We start from the raw sequence: 13,288 nt of genomic DNA, 5'->3' as shown, positions 1-13,288 counted from the left end.
TTTTAGTATGTTTTAGCTTTTATTTGAGCTGTTACTAAGTACCTACTGTGTACAAAGCACTTATATTCACATTATCTTATTTAACTTTTTCAACAGTCCTATGAAGCAAGTGGTATGTCCTCTTCCAATCACCCATCCCCCAGTGTTTAAATGAGAAAATGAGGCTAGAGCAGTTAAGTGATTTGATGAGGATTACACTCTGAGCCAAACAAGATTTGAATCTAGGACTCCTAATGGCAGGACCAGTGCCCTTTCCTTCCAGTGCTTGAGAAAAGCCCCATTTCTTTTATATCCGTGAAAATAGGGGCCCTGGGATGAATCCACGCTACTGTTGAGGTCATTCTTGAGAATTTTCTTTGTGGATTGTTTGGGAATTAGGGTTTGAAATTCTGATAGTATGCCGAATTATTAAGATTGCCTATTTGACATTGTGGAAACCAAAGGATTAACTCAGTGGCGACAGAGGGTCTGCAGTTCAAGCTGTTGCTCTAAGTCGTTTTCTTTTCTTCTTAGGGTTTGGGAAATCCCGAGCCCCAGGAGTAAAGCAGGCTGCAGTGGCATCCAGGAAGCATTTGTTGCACAGCAGAGCGCCTCTGTAGAATGTTGGACTGTCTCCGCGGGTGTTCCCAGCCCAGCTGTTCTCAGCTGGGTTGGGGCTCCCCAGAGTCAGACCCTTTGCATGAAACACTGCATCAACCAGCCTTGTTCAGGCCTCAAGGTCTTTATTGCATGAGCAGAACTTTACCTTGAAAAAGATGCAGCATCTCTGTGCATCATTAATATGGTACAGCTAAAACAAAACCTCAAACTTAGGCCATAGCCAAAGCAATACTGAAGTGAACATTAATAATATAAATTACACATACTGATTTTTTTTTCACCTTTTTTGTCTTTCCATTACAATTACATAATGTTTTTACTTGAACCCTCTATACTACCCAAATTAGCGTTGTCAGAATCCTGTTTTTTATTGTTTATTCTTGCTTTATATGAGTAGTTTTGTTTTCCCAACTAGACTTAGCTTTTCAAAGATAGGAGCAGGAGTAGCTCTGGAATTTCTGTGAAGGAGGCTTAAGGTAGAAAAAGGGACTCAAGGATTTCTTTTAAAGTTGTATTTGCATAGCAGGTACCCTCATTTTATTTGGATTGTGTGTTATTTATGGAGGGGTGCTGATGGAATTTATGGGGGCTTTCCCCATTATCATATTTCTTAACAATTTTCCACAACACCTAACACGGTGGAAGCTATAACAGGTGCTCATAAATATTCTTGATGACGTGAAATCATGTATCTTCCAATAAGAAAGAAAACACAAGTGAAAAGATTGTGAACTTGAGAGTCACACCAACTTAGGTTTGAATCATTACTTGTTTAACAATTATGGCAAAATGATTCTCCTCTGGGCCTTGGTTTCTTCATCTGTGCCTTCCAGAGTTATCTTGAAGATTAGTGAGTAAAATATACTCAGTCCTCAGTCCAGGACCTAGCACATAGCAGACAGGAAAGTACCAGCAGGTATTGTGGTGGCCTCTGCCTTCCCCCAACGAAAGACCATCGCTGGCATGTTCCTGTCATCCAGTTCCTAAATAGATCATTTCTAACCTGTATGTTATTTCTGTCCATTCCTTTTTTATCTGACTGACCATGGGGCTCAGCGGCGTGCCTCAGTATCTGTGATGGCATTGCACTCAGGGAACACAAGAGGTCCAGCATTTGTTCTTACAGTGTGGTTTTATGGTTCCAGATCTGGCATCTACTCAATTAGTCTTTGTTTTTTGGCAGTGCATATTATTTGATCTTCCGTTAAAAAATATAGACTTTCTCGCCCTGGCCGGTTTGGCGCAGCGGTTAGAGCGTCGGCCTGCGGTACTGAGAGACCCGGGTTCGGTTCCCGCTAAGGGCACGTACCTCGGTTGCAGTTTGTCCCCGGCCCTGGTTGGTCGTGCGGGTGGCAGCCACTTGATGTGTCCCTTCACATCGATGTTTCTCTCTCTCTCTCTTCCTCTCTCTCCCTCCCGCTCTATCTGAACAAAAAATGGAAAAATGTCCTCGGGTGAGGATAAAAAAAATATATATATATAGACTTTCTGAACCAAATGGACATTTTCCTCAGTGACAGATATACTGTATTTCTTTTTTAAATCCTCACCCGAGGATATTTTTCCACTTATCTTCAGACAGAGTGGGAGAGAGAGAAAGAAACGTCAATGTGAGAGAGACACGCTGACTGCCCACCTTCCCGCACAACCCCAACCAGGGCTGGGAACCGAACCGCATCCGAAGTATATGCCCTTAACTGGAATCGAACCTGCGCCTCTTTGCAGGCCCACGCTCTAATTGCTGAGCCAAATCAGCCAAGGCTATACTGTATTTCTAAAATGTGCTATAGCACAGTTGTGTAAAGCATACTAATAACTTTAAAAAGGAAAATTGTGTAAATCAATAAACATTTTACTGAAAATCTTTACACCAGCATTTGCCTGTAAGGAATATATATAAACATAAGAAATAGACCCTACCCTCAATCTTATGACGTAATTAGGAGTCTAAGTCATAAACATAGGGGAATGTTGGAGACCAGCCCACCAATTATATAAATAATATTGAATTAAGAGGCAGAGAGTTTTTGAAGATGAAAGGGCTCAGGATGAGTTGTGGAAATTGGAGGCATCGTCATGGAGAAAGGCAGATGGAGCAGGATGGGTCAGGGTGTACCCAGTCAGGGAACAGCCTGACAGAGACTTGGAGGAAGGACACAGGATTATTGTGCTTATAGGTTGGGAACCAAGCTGCCTGAGTAGAAGAGTGGACAGAGAGGAACCAGATCAGACTTTGAAAGCCAGAGTTGATTAGATGGGGACTGACATGCTGAAAGCCCTAGTTTAGGAAAATGAGCCCACAGTACATTTATAGGATGGATCGGAGGAAGGCAGTTTGGAGGGGAGAGGGTGAGTATAGTTTTCTGAACCCAGGCTATGGACCTAGGCTATGATGGCAGCAGTGAAGGTAAGTCAGGAAGGGTTAAATCCAAGATGCATTTAGGAAGAAAACTGAACTTGATGACAAGTGGAATATACAAGGGATGGGAGAGCAGAAAAAGTAAAAGATGACTCTGTGATTCCTTGCCTGGGGTATTTGTGGTGTCCCTGAGAAAAAAGTTCAGGTCAACAAACTGAGCTCCTCTTCCCAAAGACACAGCTGTATCATTCCTCTTAAACTTGGACTGACCTTTTGTCAAGCAAGGTGTCTGTTACTGCCTAACAAGCCACCCCAAACTCTAGTGGCTTAAAACAACAACAGATTATCATTTCTCCTGGTTCTGTGGGTTGGCTGAATTTCGACCAGGCTGTTCCTCTCTACTCTCCTATAAGCTCATTCAGGTGGCTGCATTTAGCTGGGGGCTCTGCTGGGGACAGGACATTCAGGATGGCTTAAGGGCCATGTGTGACTGTTCTTTTCAGCAGCATATTCAGACCTCTTCTGTGGAGGCTGGCTTCCAAGGAAGAGGAAGCAGAAGCTGCGAGTCCTCTTAAGGCGTGAACTCAGAAGTCCATCACATTTTATTGATCAAAGCAAATCAAAAAGCCAACTCAGATTTAAGAGTAGATGAAATTGATCAAGTAGGGAATGATATACATGTATATAGGGAGGGGAGAAATTATTAGAGCCTCCTTTGGAACTGTCTACCACTTTTTTTTTTCTTTTTATCCTCACCTGAGGACATTTTTGCATTTATCTGCAGATAGAGCGGAAGGGAGAGAGGGAGGAAGAGAGAGAGAAACATTGATGTGAGAGAGACACATTGAGTGGCTGCCACCCACACAACCCCAACTGGGGCCGGGGACAAACCACAACAGAGGCACATGCCCCTAGCAGGAACCGAACCCGGGACTCTCTGGTCCGCGGGCCAATGCTCTAACTGCTGAGCCAAACTGGCCAGGGCTAGCACATGAAATAACCAGAAATGATGTTTCAGACAGGAACTTCCACTGGAAGACACACCAGGGCCATATGGGAGTCAGGATCCTTAGGAATTCTTACTACCTTTCCCTAAAAGCAAAGTTTCATAGGGGAGAAAAGCTGTTTATTTATTTATTTGGGTGAGTTGTTGTAGACTCAAAGACACATGTGGGGCTGCTTGAAGATTCAGAGTGACTGAAAAGGAGAGTTGGTGTTTAGAAATAAATTTATAGAGGTAAGGTGGAGTCATATTGTGATAGGACTTGGACCAAGATGGCAGCTGGCAGATTTGGAATGGTTTTAGATGGACAGGATGGGGTGTAGTAAGTGCAGATGAATCTTCACTTACCCCATTGATTCTCCGATGGTAGTATTCTAAATGATTGGTCCTCTGATAGGACTCCAAAGGCAAAATCTTATATGTACTTAGTTTTTGTTCCATGGAAGTGTTGGTGGTGAGAATGGCACCAGGTGTTAGACCGGTGGGTCCAAATTGGACCTTGGTTCAGCAACCTCAGTGCTTGAGTTCTGGCTAGGAAATAATTCAGAGTGAAGACTCAAAACTATAAGAGGAAGTTGATTTAAAAAGTCATAGAGGTAGAATAAGTGAGCCATAGAAGAAATGGGTTCAGGAAACAAATTACAGAGGAAAAGAAGGGCCCTTGGAGCTTAGGAGAGAGAAAGGTAAAGGTATAGAGTCTGCGTGAAGAAGAAGGGGAGGGGCCCTGGCCGGTTTGGCTCAGCGGTTAGAGCGTCGGCCTGCCATCCCGAGAGACCTGGGTTCGGTTCCCACTAAGGGCGCGTACCTCGGTTGCAGTTTGTCCCCAGCCCCAGTTGGTTGTGCGGGTGGCAGCCACTCGATGTGTCCCTTTCACATTGATGTTTCTCTCTCTCTCTGTTCCTCTCTCTCCCTCCCACTCTGTACAAAAAATAGAAAAATGTCCTCGGGTGAGGATAAAAAAAAAAGAAGAAGAAGAAGAAGAAGGGGAGGGGAATGGCACAGAGGTGCTCCTGGGACGGAGTGCACTGGGTTCTCCACCCTAAGGGCTCTTAAGGGTGGGGATTTTGGGGGAGGTCCCAGGGGAAGATCTCAGTAGAATATTCATCAGCTCTTCAGGTCATGGTCTCTACTGATTGATGGACACCAAGGCAGGGGGTCATTAATCAATGCAGCTTGTCCTGAGGTCAGCCATGGCATCGCTCGTGTGGTTTTGCTGCTTTTTTGGGCCTGGAGCTAAAACACCATTGAGGCCTAGGTGTCATCTCTAGGGGTTAACGCCTAAGGGAGTGGTTGTGCAGGGGCCCGAATGGGAATTGCATGAGGCCACTCTTTGGCCCCTTGTTTGTTCCTTTTCCAAGGGGCTCTACCACATGACTAGTGACATGCCAGGTGAGGAAAGGTCACAGAAGGGTCCGGACAGTATGACCAGTGATATACTAGGGGAGGAAAGGTTACCCTGGGGGTGAGATCCTTGTTTTCCCAGTTTTATCTATTGTTAGGCACCCAGGACTTACCACCCTTCTGGTGACCTTCTGTACTTGGACTATCTTCTTTGCTCTGCTGTTGTCTAACTCCCTACCACAGAGGGAAGAAATCTGCCACCAAGGCAATAATAATGAGTACCTGAGGAAGAAGATGGTGTCTGTCACACATAGTTAATTGACATTTAAAATAAGCAGAGTCACTGCATCATTTCTGAAGAAGCAGATTTTGCTTATAAGAAAAACAAAAGATATTCTACAGACCCAGGGAAGAGTTTTCTAAAACATAGAACAAGAACTTTGCTTTTAGTTTCTTAAACAAATATCCCAGATCTGGCCAGAGCATTGGAATAGAAAACACAGTAACAGTCAGGACTTCTTCTTATGCAAATTACCATCTGAAGATGCATATTCAAATTTAGCTTTTACCATAATGGGCACACTTTATGTCTTTGTTAGGAATTTTCTGATTGCCAAGAAGAGAACTCCCTCAAGCTGACTTGAGCAAACGGGATTTATTTGAAGGACATTGGGAGTTTATGACACAATCTAACCCCAGAGTCCCAAGAACCTGGGAAGAAAGTTTCCACTCTTGCCAACTCTCTCTGGGGCCATGTGGCCTCCCTCTCAGTGTGGCATTCATTCTTCCTCCTGTTTGTGGACCAACAGAATCAGCTCACGTATCAACTCACATGGCTCAGACATGGCTGGTCACCTTAATCCCTACTTGACAGAACCCTACAAGTCCAGTGCCTGCAATTCACTAACTGGAATCCCAGTCCCGGCTTCCTGGGAGAGAGAATTTGGTGGCCTCAATGGGAGTAAGCAGTGGCCAAAGAAGTGGGTCCTTTGGCCTGTCCCCAGTGAGCAGCAGTTGTGGGAGCAGATCCTCTGAGAAAGTGCTGTGTGCAATAGGTGGTCCTCAGAAAAGGGCTGTCAGCTGTGGAGGCCCCATGGAAATGTGTGTAACACCTAAACAGTGAGGCCACAGTTGTATCCGAATGTAATCGGTATTTGATAAGCCTACCTGGTTGCTTCCCAAGAGTTCATTGTGATAGTAAAAGAGCAATAGTTCCTGGGTTAATCTGAATAGAGGGCCAGCTCCCCTCAACCACCTCTAAAACTTACATCTGTCAAGAACTCTGAACATCTGAAGAAAATGTTGGTAATTAACCATCTTGAGTTTTAAAGCATCAGTGATGATAAACAAGGGGTCTATTAGTCCTCACCAGAGGATATTTTTCCTTTTTTTGTATCCTCACCCAAGGACATTTTTGCATTTATCTTCAGATAAAGAAGAAGGGGGGGGACATCGACGTGAGAGAGACACATCGACTGGTTGCCACCCACACAACCCCAGTTGGGGCCAGGGACAAACTGCAACTGAGGTACGTGCCCGTAGTGGGAACCCAACCCGGGACTCTCTGGTCTGTGGACCGATGCTCTAACCGCTGAGCCAAACTGGCCAGGGTTTTCTGTTGATTTTTAGAAAGAAAAGAAGGGAGGGAGGGAGGAGGAAGAAAGAGAGACACATCAATCAGTTGCCTCCTGACTGGGGCTGGGGATTGAACTTGCAACCCAGGTACATGTCGTTGACTGGGAATCGAAGCCACGACCCTTTGGTCCTTGGGCCAGCCTTCTAACTGCTAAGCCAAACCAGCCAGGTCAGTTCATTTGTATCTTAAGATGGTTTTTTAAAAATTGAAAGTGATGAAGCCTCTTTGGTAAGACGAAAAATGCACGAAAAAAGCCACAGGACTTTAAAGTGGTCTTGAAAGTGAAAAGGAATTTGAGAACAAATATCCTCTTTCAAATTGAGTTTTCCTCCCTGCTTCTGGGAAGAGCTAAGGATGGGTTACAGCCTGGAAATCCACTCAGTTGACCAGTAATGCTTTTGAAGACTATATGACGTGTCTTCTCCGGCGAGACTTTGAGACACACTTTCCAGTGCGACTCAGAGGGCAGTGGCACTGCTCAGAGGCTGGCCTTGTGGTGCACAGAGCACTGAGGGACTGATGTGTTTGGGAAATCTGTCTGGAATCTCAGGGAGTCATTTTCATTTAACTCCCCAGACTGGTCCTATCAGGAAAAGGGGCCAAGGACACCAAGAAAAAAACCATGGTATAAGAATCTGCACCCCTAGAGCTCCTCTCTGCTCTTCATTTCCATTTTATATGCCCCCATGCAAGACCCTTAACCTTGCTAAACTGATTTCTTCTCTGTCACATTGCAATAACATCGTCTGTCCTGCCTTCCTAAAGGGCTATGGGTTTCATGCAAGATGCTTACATCAAAGTGCATTGTATGCTAGCCAGATAGATGTAAGAGATTAACATTTGAATATCTGGAATTAAACCCAGTTTTCTGAGGCGGCTGCCTTTGATTTTTGTCTTTTAATTCATTGCTATTTTATGTTTCTATTACTAAGCAAGTTGTTCCTGTTTCTGTGATGAATGATGAAAGCCTTATTCCATATAATGATAATAAACACTGTTTATTCAGCACATACTATCTTGCCAGGTCTTGTGGTGTTTACTTTACATTATCTTCTTTTAATTCTCCTTTGAGGCCTGTACTGTTGATAAACGGCTTGGAAAGGCTGTAGTAAAAGGGCCACAATTCACCTGAGGATTTGTCTGACTCCAAAGCCCACGTTTGTCACCACTGCAAAATGCTGATCGCTTCTGGACAGATGGAGTTAGCACCAGTTCCCTTCAAAATAGTGCCAAATATCGGGAAGGGAGAAGGGAAAAGCAACTCCTGAACTATAATATGAATGGCAGAAGATGGGGAGCAAAAAGTCCTCTTTGGAAATTATTCTTATCTTTCACACAATTCTGATAAGCTTGATAGTTTTGTTCTAAGCCTAAGAAGCAGCAAATTAAGAAGAGGATAAGCAAAGACTGCAGGCACTGAAAGTAGCAAGAAGTAGGTATGAAGACTCCTTCCTGCCAGTTCAAATGTTCTGAGTGTTTAGCAGCCGTGACAGTAACCAAGGAGACAGATTAAATATTAGACACAAGAACATGAAAATAGCACACCATCCCCGGCCAGAGTGGCTCAGTTGGTTGAGCATCTTCCTGTGCACCGAAAGGTTGCCAGTTTGATTCCCGGTCAGGGCACATACAGAAGGCAACCGATCAGTGTTTCTTTCTCATATCAGTGTTTCTATCTCTAAGGTTGTCCTCAGGTGAGGATTAAAAATAAAATAAAATAAAATAGCACCCTAGTCTGGGGCCTCTTGGTGAAATACATTTGATGATCTCAAGCCACAAAGAAACATTTAAAATAGGTTAAACTAAGTCAAGTTTTTTATTAATTTATTTGTTTTTAAAGAAATAGCTAATGCATTTTATTTATTTATTATTTTTTAATCCTCACCCGAGGATATTTTTCCATTTTTTGTACAGATAGAATGGGAGGAAGAGAGAGAGAGAGAAACATCGACGTGAAAGGGACACATCGAGTGGCTGCCACCCGCACGACCAACCAGGGCTAATGCATTTTAAAAAGGTTTCATCCAAAATGATAAAGATAAAATTTTAAGTTTTAAAGTTAACCTTTATGGGAAACTTAGTTCTCTAAAATGGTGTTTCTAGATAACCAAAGGACAGTGAGCAGGCAGAACTCAAAACCAGTGGTTCCTCACCTTGTGTGAATATTGTTACAGATCAACTCTGCTTTCCCTTCTACTCTGCTCTCTTCATGCACTGCCGCATGAAGTACCTTTACCCTCTCACTCCATGATTTTAGCTGGCGATGCAGAACATCTGTTCATCTAGCACACGGTTTTAGAGCACCCGATATGTGACTGGGACCATGCCTGGCCCTGAAAATATAACGGTGTGTGAAAGATACAGTTCTGCCTTTAAGTGGTTCATGGGCAGTTGGGGAGAGAGACACAGAAACAGATGTTTAGAATCAAGTTCAGCATAGGCTGCTATAGGATTATGCAGCAGGGCCATATAACCGTTTATGTGTAGGGTGGGAGGATGTGGGAAGACCTTGGGGCTTCCCAGGGGAAATGATGCTCAGGCTACAATCTTAAGGGAAGAATATTCCAAGCAGAGGGAATAATATGTGCAAAAGTTCAGAATCCAGAGAACAATGTGCGATTAGGAAACTTACAAATACACTATGATTTATTTTGATCTATGTATATAGTATGAGCCCAGGGATAGAGGGATCATCCTGGTGGGGAAGGGAAGGGGAGCAGCACAGATAGGGCAAGACCTTGTGTAACATGTGAGAGAGTTTGGACTTCACCCTGAGGGGCAGCCAGGGATCTCTGAGGGTTTTGAGCAGGGCCCCTGCATACCTCTCCAGCTCCTGTTGCTTTTCTCTCTGTGTCACTGGTCATGCTCACTTCTTTTTGTTCCTGCAAAGGCCAAGGTCATTCTTGCCTTAGGACTCTGCCCTTGCCACTACTTCTGCTTGGAATGCACTGTAAAGACTAGTCTGGTTGCAATGTACTAATTAGATTAGAGTAGGGTGAGCCTAGAAACGGGGATGGACTAGGTAGCCAATGCAGCAATCTAAGAGGGAGGAGATGGTGTTCTAAACTGGGGAAGTGGAAGTGTGGATAGAGAGACAGGGACAGAAATCTGGAATATTTTAGTAGGTAGAATTGACAGTGTCCAGCAAGTGATTGACTTGGGTGGCAAGGATGATACCTCAGGCCATTGATATTCAAACGGATGGAACAGCAACATAGTGTGATCTGATTTCCAGTGATCTACCGCATGATGTGTTTTGAGACCTCACTGCTTCAATGGAACATGAGCTGTCTGGATTTGCTCACTGAGTTGTGAATAGATTCCAGCTGCATTAATGCAACCCATGGCCTTGTTTATGTCTCTATTAACATTTATGATTATGTGCCTTGGGCTCTCTATAAACTGATACCTAATAACATGCTTACTGGTGGGCATAATGGAATAAATGAGACAAAAATCAAAGTAAATGACCAAGATGATCATGATCAAGTAGTTCTTATTAAGAACCATTAAGTACAAGACTTGGGTTTCCGTATGCAAGTTCCCTTTAACAAACTTGGCCTATGTGATACGCTCCCTGGTAGAGATTCTTAACTCATTACATTTATTTCAACTCTAAAACCCAGCCATTCCCAAGCCAGGCCCCCTGAACACTAGGCTTCTTCTGCCCAGAGTTTTTCTGTTTACATTTGCTACTATAGAGATTTGGTTTGTTTCCGAAAGATACATTTTAGCATTTGTGTGGTGAGCCACATTTGTTATATTTGAACCATGTGTGATGTAAGGAAGAAGGGTAACCACTTGGTTTAGAGGGGGAAGGGAGACTCTTTGGGTCAGCAGCGATACTTCCTGCCAATTTAAAATGGGCTGGTTAAAGACTGTGCTTTCAGGGATCATTTCTATAGTTTGTAAAAATGAGCTGGTTAGATGTAGATGGTGGCAGAAATTACAAGTGTGTGTGTGTGTGTACACACACACATATATGTGTATATTTTTAGATGTCAAAAGACTAATGTGGATATAAAACTTGTTAAACTGGACCATGCTGTTTTCCAGCCTTAAACATAAAGGAAAAATACTGTTTTATATGGCTTACTTTGGAGTTGAATAATATAGCTCTTAATTGACCTAGAAGTGCTTCTAAGACCAAGCCTCATTTATGTCTTATTATACCTTCAGTTATATAAACTGTGAGGAGCCAAACAGACAAAGTAGGGAAAGGGCTTCATCTGATAGTGGAGTGATTCATAAAGTAATAACACAGATGGAACACTAGGGTCCAGAGAGGTTGTTTTGTCCATGGGACACAATAAATTCATTTCTTCATTCAATAAACATATATTTAGTATGTATTATATAGGTGTACTAGTTAACTCTTTCTGTATAACAAATTACTCTAAAACATAGTGACGTAAAACAACATACATTTATTGTCTCAGACTTTCTGTGAGTCAGGAAATTTGTGCATGGCTTATCTGGGTCAAGGTATCTCATAAAGCTGCAATCAAGGTGTCTGCAGAGTCTGGGGTCACATCTGAAGGTTCCACTGGGGAAGGATCTACTTCAAATATACATAATTACTGGTAGGATTCAGTCTTTGCAGAAACTGGAAGTCTTGGTTTCTTGCTGGCCATTGGCTGATGGCCATCCTCAGTTCCTTGCCATATGATTTCTCTGACATGGCATCAAACTATATAACCCGAGAAGGCAATAGAGAGAGTCTGCTAGCAAGATGGAAGTCACAGCCTCCTAATCACAGAAGTGACATTCCATCAACTTTGCCATATTCTATTGGTCAAAAGCAAGTCACTAGTCCAACCCACACTCACGGAGAGGGGATTACACAAGGGTATGACCACCAGGAGGTGGGGATCACTGAGGGCCATCTTTGAAACCTGTGTACCACAGTTGGTACAAATATTCAGGTTTCTTTAGTCTTAGATACAGCTTTTTCTACTAGACTAAACCATCTGATTGTGTGTTTGTGAAACACTATTATGTTTACTGTGATAGGTCAAAAAATGTCCTCCCCACAAAAAAAAATGTTTATGTAATCCCTTACAGGGTATAATGGACTTTGCAGGTGTGATTAAGTTAAGAATTTAGAGATGGGGAGATAATTCTGAATTATCCAGGTAAGGCCCAGTATAATCACACAGGTCCTTATAACAGAGAGGCAGAGGATCAGAGTCGGAGAGGATGATGTGATGATGAAAGCAGAGGCTGGAATGGTGCAGCCACACGCCGGGGAATAGGGGCAGCTTTTAGGAGATGGAAAAGGCAAGGAACAGAGACTTTCCCCTTGCACCTCCAGAAGGAAAATCACCTGTCACCTTGATTTTAGCCCAATAGCACCAATTTAGTACTTATGGCCTCCTAAACTGTAAGATAATGAATCTAGGCTGTTTTAAGCCACTAAGTTTGTGATCATTTGTTCTAGTAGCAATAAGAAACTAATACACTTACTAAGGACTTTGGGGGGAACCCACTTATGGAGATTTTTAAGTAACGAGGGGAGGCACAAGGTACAGGATGATGGGCTTTCAAGGGATTTTCCTGCCCTCCAGTGATTCTGACACAATTTACATATTGTAACTTGTATTTTTAGGGAAGTGTTTCTAATTCTCTTCCATACTAAATTTTATCAATAGTGAACAGGTAAAAAATTTCTTAGGATTAGTTATATGGGCCTCACTTACTCTTCAAAATGAAACAAAAACATGGCATTTAGCAGAGGCCACTAAGGCTGCTGGTTTTTGTGCGTGTGTGTTTTCTTTATAGATTTTTAGAGAGGGGGGTAGAGAGAGAGATAGAAACATCCATGAGAGAGGACATCAATTGGTCACTTCCTGCATGCCCCCCACTGAGGATCAGGCCCACAACCTGGGCATGTGTCCTGACTGGGAATTGAACCAGTGACCTCTTAGTCCATGGGTCAAAGCTCAACCACTGAGCCACACCAGTCAGGTAACACTTCTGTTTGTTTTCAATCCTCACCGGAGGATATTTTTACGTTTATCATCAGATAGAGTGGAAGGGAAGGAGAGAGAGAGAAACATGGACATGACAGACACATTGACTGGTTGCTCCCACATGACCTGACCAGGGCCAGGGACAAACCACAACCAAGTTACATGCCCTTGACCAGAATCGAACCTGAGACTCATTGGTCTGAGGGCCAATGCTCTAACCACTGAGCCAAATCTGCCAGGGCAAGGCTTCCGTTTTTTTTCATCCTCACCCGAGGACATTTTTCCATTTTTTGTTCAGACAGAGTGGGAGAGAGAGAGAGAAACATCGACGCGAAAGGGACACATCGAGTGGCTGCCACCCGCACAGCCAACCAGGG

At 43.4% G+C, this 13,288-nt stretch overlaps 1 protein-coding gene across 1 annotated transcript in view; it reads left to right on the top strand.

Moving 5' to 3' along the window:
* Positions 1-13,288, top strand: part of KREMEN1 (kringle containing transmembrane protein 1) — a 72,669-nt gene that overhangs the window by 32,182 nt on the left and 27,199 nt on the right. The window lies entirely within an intron of this gene.

Source organism: Molossus molossus, unplaced genomic scaffold (assembly GCF_014108415.1).
Source record: "Molossus molossus isolate mMolMol1 unplaced genomic scaffold, mMolMol1.p scaffold_m16_p_22, whole genome shotgun sequence".
Taxonomy (NCBI): Eukaryota; Metazoa; Chordata; class Mammalia; order Chiroptera; family Molossidae; genus Molossus; species Molossus molossus.
The sequence above is the reverse complement of the archived record's forward strand: the minus strand, read 5'-3'. Positions and strand labels throughout refer to the sequence as shown.